Genomic DNA, 13,179 nt, shown 5'->3' on the forward strand with positions numbered 1-13,179 from the left:
GTGTATGTTTAGTCTGTCGTTTGATGTATCCTGACCAAGCGTCAATTTGTATTATAGGACCATTTTGTTTGTTATGCATGTTCGAGCCATATAAATACAATCGGTGTATACTTTACATGCTGCCCATTTCCCAAAACATATCATTGCATTCATTTTTTCCTGGGTGGCACTGACCCACCCATATACAGTATATAAACATGTGAAACCACTGCCTGCCATGAAACCTATGCATTTGTCATTTAACATTAAACATTTAATCTGCAGAGAAAATAGAATGCATGTCAATCAGCCATGTCAAACCATGTGAAATTTATATTTACTTACTTATGTTTACCTCTCTACTGTTTTGCCATGCTTATGGTAAACAATGGTGCTTTGCTTTATTGATCCATAAGCAGCACAAACAGCACTGTGCCAATCATGTTTTGGAGAACACCTGTTGCGAGTGATTACATTCGATGCTAATGCTAAAAAGAAAGGTCTTTATTAAAATGTAGGCAACATTAGATCTTCCGATAAGAAACCAAATTCTTTGTTGGCTTGTTTGCTGTAGTCCACTGCCTGATTGCTGCATTGCTACTAACCTATTTGTTTCAAGTACCGCTTAGTACAGCTTTTCTCTGTGTTATTCTTTTCTGTTATTCTTTTCTATTTCATTCAATGATTCAATGATTCAGTCTTGTGCTTTGTTGTTTCCATTACTTGTTACCTATTTATAATTGTCAACAACTGTTCTAAACACTTATATAAAACTAATATCTAACAGTAAAAGCAAGGTGCAATGGAAACAGACTTAAGAATAAATCATGATGATGTGACTTGCATCCGCTGCGATAATAAACACATTTAAAAATTGGGCTAAATTCGGATGGAAACTTTACAATTCACGACAGGGAAAATCACACCTACCTGCGCACGTTGTGAACAGTAGCAGTTTAAAACACATGGTTAATGTTGTGAATTGCAACAAAACAACTTGGTTAGGTTTAGGCAACAAAACAACTTGGTTAGGTTTAGGCAACAAAACAACTTGGTTAGGTTTAGGCAACAAAACAACATGGTTAGGGTTAGGCAACAATACTACTCTGTTAGGACGTAACTTCAGTTACATAATAAGTTAAGTACATTATGTACGTGACAGACCCTCTGAGGTCTAAGGGCATTTTCTAGATTTTTACATATATCTTATTAAATTTGCCTTTTTAAGGTATTTCCATATAACTGATCCCCATGTGTTTCATATCAAAATGTTCAGAACTAAGCTGTCCGCATAGTGATGCCTACATTTTTTCTAGAGCAATGTGTAAAGAGATAATTTGGCGCTAAAGCTGAAATGTTGATGTTGGCTTTTTGAAAGTCCTCAAATCTCTTTTGAAAACAAACCTTAACTTATGATGTGTTGTACGAATTGTTTCGGCGCTTGAAGTATTTTATGTAATTTCTAAACTGCATGTATTTCTAATGTATTTATTATCTAGCCCTCCTTAGCTTTCCCTAAGCGGCTATGTCACTTGTCAGGCTGCCATTGTAAATAAGAACCTGTTCTTAATGACTTGCCTGTAAAAATAAAAAATAAAGGTAAATGAAGTGAGTTAACCAAAGTCTTAGGTTATATATGACTAAAATAGTAAATAAATGTCTGAAATCAAATTTTGCTTTTTGAGTAGGAGTTTTGTCAAACATCTTTTGGACGTGCCAGTGCGTCTTTCATCCTCTGAGGGTTAAGTACGTTACGTTGAACTTAAGTTCGTAAGTTAAAATAAGTCAAAGTTGACTTTTGGTTTCACACGGGACACGAACAGCAGTCTCCTGGGTGAAAGACCTGTATTTGTTTGATCCATCCCTACGCACACTTTTTCACTCTTTATACGACGTCACCTGACTTTTGAGGCTTGGAGGCTGCCACTTGGTTTTAGTACATTGGTTGGAGAACTCACTCCAAAAATCCCGCACATGGTGGGTATTTAATTTCTTTTTTTAGATTCAATGATTGTAACTGTTGGCAAACTAAATAATAAAACATAAAGGCTAGAAATGTGAGAGAGAGTTGGGAGTGTATTGGGGGAACTTGTGACCTCAATATTTCTTAAATCCTGGCTACGGCCCTGGCCAAAACACATTGATGTTTTTAATAGTTCAAGATGTCACCAAGTAAAATAAAGGCTTGTAAAACATTTTGTCTGGACTGACTTGGATTCCGCCTTTTGTTTTTCAAAACAAAACAAGCTGCCTCTGGTTTTAATTGTTGCACGGTCTGATAAGCATTTAGCAAGGACCCATACCAGAACACTTAAAATAAAGTTTTGACTAGCTTTTGTATTTGTTGGCCAATGTACCAGAACATATGGCAGTGTAACACATTTCATCTTTTATAGTCTATATCCACGATGTTCCACTTCCGGGATTGGTCCATTGCTGCCGGAAATTCTGCCAGATGTCACTCTTTACGGCCGGATGTCCGGTACCTTCTGCTTTCTTTGTGTTGGAATTTTAAAATCCGGTGGATTTATGAGGACTATGGTTAACTGCTCCTCAGATCTCTGCAGGGTAAATCCAGACAGCTAGCTAGTCTATCTGTCCAATCTGAGTTTTCTGTTGCACGACTAAAACAACCTTTGAACGTACACATGTTCCACCAAAACAAGTTCCTTCCCGAGGCTCTGCCCGGTGCTTAGCGCTGCCCAAGACGATTGTGATTGGTTTAAAGAAATGCCAATTAAACCAGAGCACGTTTTTCTCCTATCCCGGAATGCTGTGTGGACTAGCCAGACCCTCCTCTGCAGCGCTGTAGAGGAAGGTCTGGCAATGCAAGACTATTTCATCCCAGGAGGTGGACTTGACAAGGAATCCTTTATCTTGAGAGCCACCATATTATACAGTTGCACCCCACAGTGTGAATGGCACTGCTCCATGAAGGTGTCATGAAGCTTGTGTGTCATGGAAACAACATGTATTTTTTACTTTGATCCATATAAATATTAAGCACAGAATACTGTGCAATCTTTGCTTCAGAGCTTGGTGAGGGTTAAATGACCTACATTTAAACTAAGGCTGCTGGTTCTGTGAACTTATATTGTTGCATTCTCTTTTTTTATTTGTATTTATTTTGCACTGTACTGTCTTTGCAATTATTTTTTAAATGACGTTATCCCAAGATCACAAGTTACTTATTTTGTCATCTTGAGATAACGATGCAATTAGCATGTTATCAACAAAATATTGTTGCCTCTTATTACTTATAATGCTTATCAGAGATCAGAGCTGACGCTGACGTCCGCTTTTCAAAGTAAGGTGTTAAAAAAGGGCGACAACTTCCTGACATAAACTAATCTTCATGTGTAAAATTGGTGTAGTTGCTCTTTAAGGTTTTTCTAATACAATATTGGATCCAAATAATGTATTAATGGCCACTATTCTGGCTGTTCTTTATCCACGTTTGAGGCTCGTAGAGAGATATGTTTCAGCACGTGTAATGCATATGTATGTGCATGGATGGTGCATTGCATGTGTGCATGTCTGCAAGTTTCACTGTACACAACAGCATGTCCGCCTGTGTGTATGTGTACATACTAAATGGACATGTGTGAATTCAGTTAGCGCCATTTCTGTTCTGCCAGACACCCCTGAGATTCTGAGGTGTCGACTGGATCTGCAGCCCTGTCAAATCAAGATTGTCTGCAAACAACCTGGCCCCTGTCTGATAGACGCTCACAGAATCCTCCTGTAACTACATCTGTTAGTCTTGGCCTTCTGCATCGGAACCTGAGCAGGGCTATAAAAGCTGTACACTTTCAAATTATTCAAAAGGTTTGAGGGGGACTTGATTTGTCTGCCTTGACACTCCAGCATTATCAGAATTGAGGCTTTCCCTTGCTAGATCCTGAAGTCCAAAAGCCTCATGTCTTCCAAACGTTTTTTTTTTTTTTTTTTAAAGATTATTTTTTGGGGCTTTTCCGCCTTTAATTATGACAGGACAGCTAGGTGAGAAAGGGGGAAGACATGCAGGAAATGATCACAGGTCAGATTCAAACCCTGGACCTCTGCGTTGAGGCATATACCTCTCAGTATATGTGCGCCTGCTCTACCACTGAGCCAACCCGGCTTCATGTCTTCCAAACTTTTAAAGAATTCCAAACGTACTTCAGCAGCGACTTTGCCTCGGCCTGTTTCCCACTAGTCTCTCTGAGGTCAGTGTAAAACCTGGAGTAACTAACTCTGAGTCTTGGTCAGATATTCCAACTCACTGAGTTACTGTAACTGGAAAAATACTTAATTTGTGGTGGCGTCTCTAAAGACACTGTTCCCTGTGACATGGTAGGTTCAATTGTATAATATCATATGACATATATTTGTCTTCCAAACTATAGAATGGTTAAGATAAGTCTGAACTGACTCCTGGCACCATATAAAGTAAACTTCGGGCACTACGTGTGTATGTGCAGTGCGTTTCTGTGTGTGTCCACATGTCGCCAAGTCTAATTCACTGACTGAGTTTTGGGGGTCAGGCTAAAATGTTCAGGTTAAAATTACTGACGGAGTGTCATTATCTGACATGAATCTAACTCCCCTATGATATACTATCCGCTCTGGATTATAGATTTGACCTCCCCTTGGTTTTGCCAAATTGAAGAGATTAATGGAGGCCTATTGCCTGGTTTTCTCCCAAGGGTTGAATCACTCGCTTCTACTGGATAATGTCATCCTGGCTTTGACAGGCCAAGCCGCCGAGCTCCTAGACAGCTCTTTTTACTCCTGAAACTTTAGTCAAAGTGTAGACACATCCTCACCATCTGACAAACTTGACACTTAGCTGACACAACTATTTCTCACCAGATAGTGAAACAACTCACTGATAAATGCTAAAAAAAAAAAAAAGATCATAAGCTGTCTTTACATATTTAAAGTCACATAACAAGTACATGAGGATTTTATTCAGTACAGTTCTGTACTATTTTGTATGACAGTGTTAGATAGTGCTGAGAGCTTGGGAAACTGTTTTGTACTAATAGCATGAAGGTATTTATGGAATCACAAACGATGCAGGTAGCAGCAATGCTTCTACTTTCATTTTGACGCCATTTAACGGCAGTTTTGCTGTGTTGACCTCGGGTCACATTGACCCGTTTTAAATTTTTGTTTTATATCAGAAAATATGGGACGTAGAAATAAGCGCTGAAAATGTGTAGAAGAAAAATTTAAAAATTTCAAACGTTGGAAAAAGCAAAAACAAATTGTGAAAAAAAGGCATCAAAAATGTCAGAAAAAAAGTGTTTTTTTCAAGGTGGAAGGGAAGACAACACAAGGGTTAACATCTAAATTGCTTACTGGCAAATCTTTATGTCTTTCAGCTGCTATTTAAATGACATGAAAAGCATAAATGTACTCTCTGCCCATGAATATGTAAACAGAATTGTCTCACGCACATCGCAGTGGGTCTTGTTTCATTCTCAAACATATGAAATTAGTATTGGTTTCCATGTATGAGCCCAGGTCTAAGTGGTTGCCCAGAATTTGCAATTAATGAAGGATTACGGGCTGTGAGGAGATCAAAACACAGCCAGCCACACAGTTTTTTTCATATTTCAGAGGATTAAATGCTTAGCAGCTGGGGAAGCAAGACCTTTACTTTATGTTTGGGAAACCGTTTTGCACCTTATTTCACTGTTTATAACTTACATCAAGTTGCTTGTAGTCACACGTATTACAGAACATATCTTTATGACTGTAGTAGGATTTGTGGTAGCCTTATCGTTTCACATGATGGTTAGCTTCTATATTACTTTGCAAACACGTATTGCACTTTACTTACAGGGAGCACTTCAGTGCACTGCAGTAACATGTTATTGGCTGCTTGGTTATTTATTGGTAGCAATGGAAACATGAAACCCACTATAATGCCAGAGTTATGAAATGATAGGATGTATTTATTATAAAATAATGCAGATAATGTTCAGGGCTAATTTAAGATCACTTCCATACTGTGTCCACATGTTTATTTTTTTAAATACATGAAAGTAAATATGATTTAAGAAGTATTTTAAAGTTTACTTTACAAAAAGCAAACAAAGAGATTAAAAGGAGATGTATTTCTATTTTTGGGGTAAAATCATGGAACAATGGCAATATAAATTTGAAAATGTGCAACTGGGGTGCCTGGAAAGCTCACCTGGTAGAGTGGGCGCCCAGTCCTTGTGGCAGCGGCCGCAGCTTCAACTCTGACCTGAGGCCCTTTGCTGCATGTCATTCCCCCTCTCTCTCCCCATTGCCCAAAAAATAATAACCTTTGAAAATGTGCAACTCTCTTTTCTTTTTTCTTTTTTTTTAAGAAAATGGTTTGAAATGCTATTTTGAGGGTTACAAATGTGATTAATTCCCTTGTTTCTTTACTTCTATCTTGTTTTTGTATTACCCTTTCCTTTGAGATGAATAGATGTAATCGATAAGAACATAGGATAGGCATATATAAGCTTTTGCTTCAACCTAATCCTTCTCAGTCGCTATTTACTTTTTTAGTTTACACTGTGATTTGTATATATTGTTTTATGATGACTGAATAGACAACTACTAACCTACTAAAAAAAAACAACGGCAACAAGATAATGAATTATTAATGTAAAGAAATGAACTTTGTCTTTAAATGTTTCGGTTAGATTTTGATAGTGGGCATCCTCACCTTCAAAACACACACACACACACACACACACACACACACACACACACACACACACACACACACACACACACACACACACACACACACACAGGGATTTGACAGACAGACAGACAGACAGACAGACAGACAGAGTGCGGTAGCTTTAAGAGGGGGGCGTGGTGCTGCTGTTTTGACCGACTTGTCAGTCCCTTCACTCCCCACTATCATTCAGCTGAATGAACAGCCTCGTACAGTCAGAGCAGGGCATCGGCTCTCTATTTATTCAGCCCCGCCGCGAGACTGAATTTGGTCCTGTTTGTGTGGTGACAGCGACAAGGGATTATTATTATCGAGCAGTAATCGTTTCTCCGCAACGAAGCTGGGAGGTAGGTTTACAATTTCTCTGAAAACCAATCTAAATTTAAGCGGTACCTACTTAGCGTACCTTGTGATGGTGCTTTTCCCTTCAGCGACCGTGGAAGCGAAATGGTCACAGTGAAGTCGAGATACATGAGATACATGGAGTGTTAGCTGCGTTGGGTAATGTAGCATTTTAAAATAACATGTACGCACCACTCCTATGGTTTAAGATAAAAATATGCTTTGCCTGGCTGCAGTTTTTCTGCGTATCATGCCAATTAAGACCCAGCACCTGATGTGTAGCCTGCCAGTGCGCTGGATATAAATAGGGAACATGATTAATGGCTTATTATCACCCGCTTTCCATCAAATCACCGGTATAGCACGTTATTGGCCACCATTAGTTGCAAATTGGTTACTTTACAAGCAGTTCTGCGCATGACAGTCGCATGAATCTGCCTCTACCAATTTGTTTTTTTTTGTAGTTTTTGATGTTTGGTGACATTATAATTTTCAGTCATTAATACCGATACGTGTTAATGATGGACTGCATTCGTCCTTCAAATGATGCGCAATGCAATTGATCTCGATATTTAGGCGGGTGTGCGTTCACGGGCTACACGGACATTTGATTCCTGTGAGCAACCAAAGAGGGCGCTGCGTCACCTCAGCTGCTCTGTCATCACTTTGCCTGCCTTAGTCATAGCCTACTGCAAAAAAATGTCTATTCATAACAAGGCATGGTGTGTAGTGTTGAGTCTTACCATTCATTTTTGATCAAATCAAGTAAAACGTTTTTTTGTTTCTGAGTGAGATTCTCCCTATGTTTTCATTTTTTTTGTTTGTGTTTTTACCTTGTTCAAAAAGAACATGCCAATCTTAAAACATAGATGTATGAAAATAAATCAGGATAAGGGGAATTATATAACCTCTTTGGGAGATATTTTCTTCTTTGAAAATATGACTTTCAGACTCAATATCAGAATAAATGGCATCTGATGACTCGGGCAGCAATTCCTCCTCCTGAGCTATATATGTGGCTACAGCAACTTTTCAGCCTTCCGTCCAGACATCAGCATGTCAAACTATGACTTTGTTCCAAACATTCTTCTTTTCTCTGAACATTCTCCATTTGTAATCAGGAAAATTAAGGTACATGCTTGCACACTTGGGGGGCATCCATACCTCTTAAAGCTCACAGTAATAGTCAGTTTATAGGACGGGAAGGCATCAAGACCTATTTAATCTGAACATCTGGCAGTGATGCAGCATTGGCTCCTCTTGGTCAGTTGTTGAGGCTTTACACTGCACCATGCTAAGCACAAAATCATCCCCTCCTGCTGGCACACACAGCTTTGCCTAAGGAGTACTTAGCATCTGCTACATTGCTCCTACTGGATCAAGATTGTGCTGCTTGCAAGTGACGACTAAGCCACAGTGATCAGTAACTGTTTTCGGGCCACAGTTCAGAGAAATGAGAATACAAATAAAAACGATGATTATGGGTGAAAGGATCGGAATGGATTATGACATAGAAATTACATTTTAATCATGCTAACCCATTGGGGGTAAGTGGCTCGCAGGATTTGTCCATGTAAGGCTGCTGAAGGATTTTTTTTTTTTTAACAATGTGTAATGCCCATACTTTACAGGCATCAATAGGCTGCCCACTGAACCCCACAGACTTGTGTTAATGGACATCAGCTATGGATGGATTTAGTGAAAAGCCCATGCACTATAGCCGGCTGTATAGCAGAGCTACAATCCACTGAGCTGTTAATACGCTTTAAGCTTTTTCACAGGTTCAGCTCCAAGCATGTAAAATCATACATGTAAAACAGGAATATTTGTCTATTTATTATTAAGTCAGCCTAGAGCATCTGTTTCAGCAATTTGGCTGGAGTATTTTTAGGTCCACTGTTTTGATTATAGCACATAATCCTTGTCCAGCTACCTGTGTGTTTTCAGAAGGGAGGGAGGAAAGAAAAATAGGTCTGACATCCAAAAGCAACAAGGCCACTGGGCTGAGGTGTTCTGCCTCTGGCTGTGCCCCTGCTGACTGAGCGGAGGGTTAGAAGCTTTGGTTGTGCGTGTGTTTCTGTGGCTGAAGGATGACGGGAAGCCTTGCTCAGCTCAGGGTGGCTGCGTGTGTGTGTTACCACGTATCGGGCGGCCACACACGGCTGTGGTGTGTGCCCAGTCGAAGCCCCTCTGCCACAGGTAAGGGTGGCCAGCAGAGGAAAGACAGGGCCATTGTTCCCAACCAGCCAATGAGGCAGAAGTTGACTCACTTGTGAGTAAGAATTTGGTGTGGCAGGCAGGATGGGGCAGGAGGTGAGGCAGGGCGGAGGCATGTGCTTGGCACATGGAGGGCTATGCTGCTCAAATCTTCTGCATCTTTTGTGCAGCCTTCAAACACATCTGCTGCCAATTCACTGATTCAGTGTATAATTTGTCAGAGGCACTTAGATTTAAGATGTACGTTGTTTGTGGTCCAAATATGACGTTTAATAAATCAGTCTGCAACAGAAACTGTTCATCACATCATCTTAAAAAACACTAACACCCCGTGTACAGCACTTGCACCCTTACAGTTCATCAACAAACATTCCAATTCAATGGCTTTGTTACCACTCTTGCCTCATAAAACTTTCTCCCTACAAGCCTGCCAGCAGCTAGCCCTTCTTTTTCCTTTTTTACCGTTAACTCATCACTAACCCACTCAGCGGCCACAGTGCACGTATAAGAACTCATGCCAGTCTCTGCTCCAGCCCACTCTTCTCTTTGTGTGGTGGATAGGCAGGCAGCATGCTGGCTTACTGTATCTGTGCAGAGTTTCTGGCACAGAGTGTCCGAGGCTGGGAGTAATTAGCTGTGAGGGTATAATCCTATATCGGGCACAGTGCTCTCCCTTCTTCAGCTCCCCAATCCTCAGTCACAAGTGGTTATGACCTGCCAAAACCCCACCTCTCCTACTTTACAAGCATCTTCATTTACGAGTTTACGTGTGTAAAAAAAAAAAAAAAAAAGTGAAAATGGTTTGGTTCACAGTTTTTTTTCAGCGGGGGGGGGGCAACCATATTTTACACCATGAATTCCACTTACTTAGCCGGCACATAGAGGGCCAAATAACTTAAATTGCTTTGGTAAACATGAATGTTTACCAAAGCAATTTAAGTTATTAAAATGTATATAATTTGTATTTATTTTTTTAAATTGAGGATGTTGGATTATACAGATTTGGACATGTTTTTTTGAGTTTGAAATATCTAACTTTTCTTTTACCTCAAGCAATAGCCCCATCTCATCTTTTGTAGAACAGGTCGTGGCCACAGGGGCCAAGTGTGCAGGGCTTTCTCATGGGTGGTTGCAACAGACTCTGGTCTGTTTCTCCCATACAATAGTGAGGGTGTAAGCAACCTGAATTGAAAAGGAGTTGCAGTATGGCAGGACTAGCCCCAGTATGCCAAAGAACCTTGGCATCAGATCAGCATGCAGGTTATCCAACTGTGAAGCAGTGCCGATATGATCTTAATGTACATTTGCTGGCACCTCACCTCAATAATCTGTACATCTCCAAGATTCCTTCTGTTATTCGCATCACGCTTGCATCTTAGTCTAGTTTATTGTGGTGTGTATGTGTAGTTATGCAACTATGAATCTGTTCACCCTATAATTGCTTGGAAAAACCAACATCCACGGGTCATGTGTCATACCTCTTTGTTGAAGGAGGAAATTTCTTGTCCAACGGGATCTATTAAACAAAACTGTGCAAGACACTTTGCATTCTTCTGCCACCCCTCCTTCTCCTTTTTCCTCCTCCTCAATTTGTCCCTATAGTCTAATTTCCTGTCAGTCTCACCACAAACACCCATTCGCTCCAAATGTAAAAAAAAAAAAACAGTTACGCAATCATGTGGTTAATTAAAATCGCATAAACCCTAGATACTTTATCATAGGATAGACACCTCACGTTCTGTTCTCACAGTTCTGCACAATGTGTCATTGTTAGCCAGGCTTTTGTGCTTTTGCACCACTGTAGTGTTTTTGGAAACAGTAGCTTGCTGCCTTGACTACCTGATTAGACTTGCATGTTTCCACCACTGGTAAAATTCACAGGCAATTTAAGTCTCGGTTTAACCATGCATTGTTCTGATTTTTACGGAGGGGAGCTTGTGGCAACAGTAAAGGTGGTATTTTGCATTAAGTGTGTATGATGGCCAGATGATTGGTTCTTCAATCATGTCAGGGTAACACACAGGGAGCAGGTGCTCATGTAAGATTGCCTCTTTAATGTCTTGAGGAATTATTTCCCCATCATTGGGAATGATTTGGTACTGGGGGTAATGGAGGTTGAGAATATCCTAATACGTCTTAACTTCCTGACAGCTCCCTGCCCCCCTAACCCACCACCGCCCCCCTTCTTGTTCCCCACCATGGTCCCCTTTACCCTCTACCCTCCTTCACCCCCCAGACAACTGACTCAATGCAATGGTTGTTTCGGTCCCGTCTCCATGTAGTCACAGGCAATTAGCTCCCGTCAAAATACACTGCTGGACTAAGGGCTGAGACTCGGGCAGCCGTACCCCTTGCTCCTGCCCCTACGCTTGGCTAATATTATCCTGAGCTACCGGGAAAGGGCCAGATAGGTTTTGTCAGTAGATGGAAGGGAAAGAAAGGAAGGGGGGGGGCGGGGTCCCACCCGGGGACCTGTGCGCGTGCTACCTCGCTGAGCACAAAGCAGCTCTTTCACTTGGGATCTGGAGCACATATGGAATCGTTTTATCAAACCTCCAGTGCGTCAGTCCCCCCATATTCTCTCGGCTGCAGGTTTCCCCTCACCTCTGCATCTCAGATTCACTTTGCCTCTGAAATCTGCTTGACATTCTGCACCTGGCGATGTTCCTCCATCTGCCCTTGATCCATTTCATTTGGTTTCTTGGATGATGTCGGTGGGGCTGGCACTAGGGCTGTCAACGAATATTCTAAATTCGAATATATATTCGAATAGTTTTTAAAAAACGAATTTCGAAGGTGAAAATGAATATTCGAATTTAAAAAAAAAAAAAAAAAAAAAAAAAAAAAAGTGGAAAAAAACTGCTCGCGGTAGCAGAGGCTGTCTGGCTGTCTGCTTTGCGAGTGGGCGCGCTAGCGCGGCAGAGGGTTCAGGGACAGGTCACAGGAGTCGCACTGTCTGGCACAGCGTCACTGCTGAAAGTTGACTTGTCTGGCATGGAAGATGGCAGAAAGTGCAGAGCCCAACTCGGCCGCATCAGAGAAAGCGATAAAGTTGTATGCAAGCTATGTAAAATACAGTTGGCATACTATTCGACCACTAGCAACATGAGGTCACATCTCGAAAGTGTGCACCCAAATGAGCATGGCATAATGTGTGGAACTCCAGCTAAAGTCACGTCTTGACACGTATTTTGCACCGCCTGCCACAAGCTCTTTGTCTGCAACACGACAAGAGGCCATAACAGGAGAAATTAATTTCGTTCATTTGTAAGGACATGAGACCAATCAGTGTCGTGGATGGGGCAGGCTTCAGGGAGTTCTGTCAAGCAATGGAACCGAGGTACCGTATCCCTATGCTACGACTGAATAGATATGCATGAATAAAGGTTAAATGCACTGCTTCCATTGGTTTGATTATTTACCGTTTCATGTCAAGGAAAAGCTCCATGTTTACCACAGCACAGCTCACTCGGAGCGTTCAATGTCGGTTCTATATAGGCTACTGTGAAACTTCAATTAATGTTAATAATATTTGTTTCAATCACTGAATGAAGCCTGCTATATTTGGGGACAATAGTCGCGACCTTAAATTGCTTGCACAAAACTCTTGATCAGCACTCAAAATGCGTTTGTTGTTCATTTTAAACCGTTATGCGCACAGCCGCACATTGCGCAGAGAGCGTGAGGGCGAGAGAGAGAAAGTGCTCGAGTGAGCGAGCGAGCGTGAGGTCTGCGGTCATCATTTGATTTACTTGTTTTTGTGTAGGTAATACGTTGTCAAATATGTTTAAACTTAAATAGACTACCTATACAAGTAGTTATGTCTCTTTGTATTCATTTGTCCTGTTATTGACGTAATGCGCGTCATTGACAAAATGCGCATGCGCAACCAGATGTTCGAATAGTTCGAATATTATGTGTTTTTTTTT

At 40.9% G+C, this 13,179-nt stretch overlaps 1 protein-coding gene across 1 annotated transcript in view; it reads left to right on the forward strand.

Moving 5' to 3' along the window:
- Nucleotides 1–6,860: 6,860 nt before the first annotated feature.
- daam2 (dishevelled associated activator of morphogenesis 2) overlaps nucleotides 6,861–13,179 on the forward strand; it is a 112,519-nt gene continuing 106,200 nt past the window's right edge. The window contains exon 1 of the mRNA XM_031321346.2: nucleotides 6,861–7,038. The gene's annotated coding sequence lies outside the window, so the exon portion shown is untranslated. The remainder of the gene's footprint in view (nucleotides 7,039–13,179) is intronic.

Source organism: Sander lucioperca, chromosome 18 (assembly GCF_008315115.2).
Source record: "Sander lucioperca isolate FBNREF2018 chromosome 18, SLUC_FBN_1.2, whole genome shotgun sequence".
NCBI lineage: Eukaryota > Metazoa > Chordata > Actinopteri > Perciformes > Percidae > Sander > Sander lucioperca.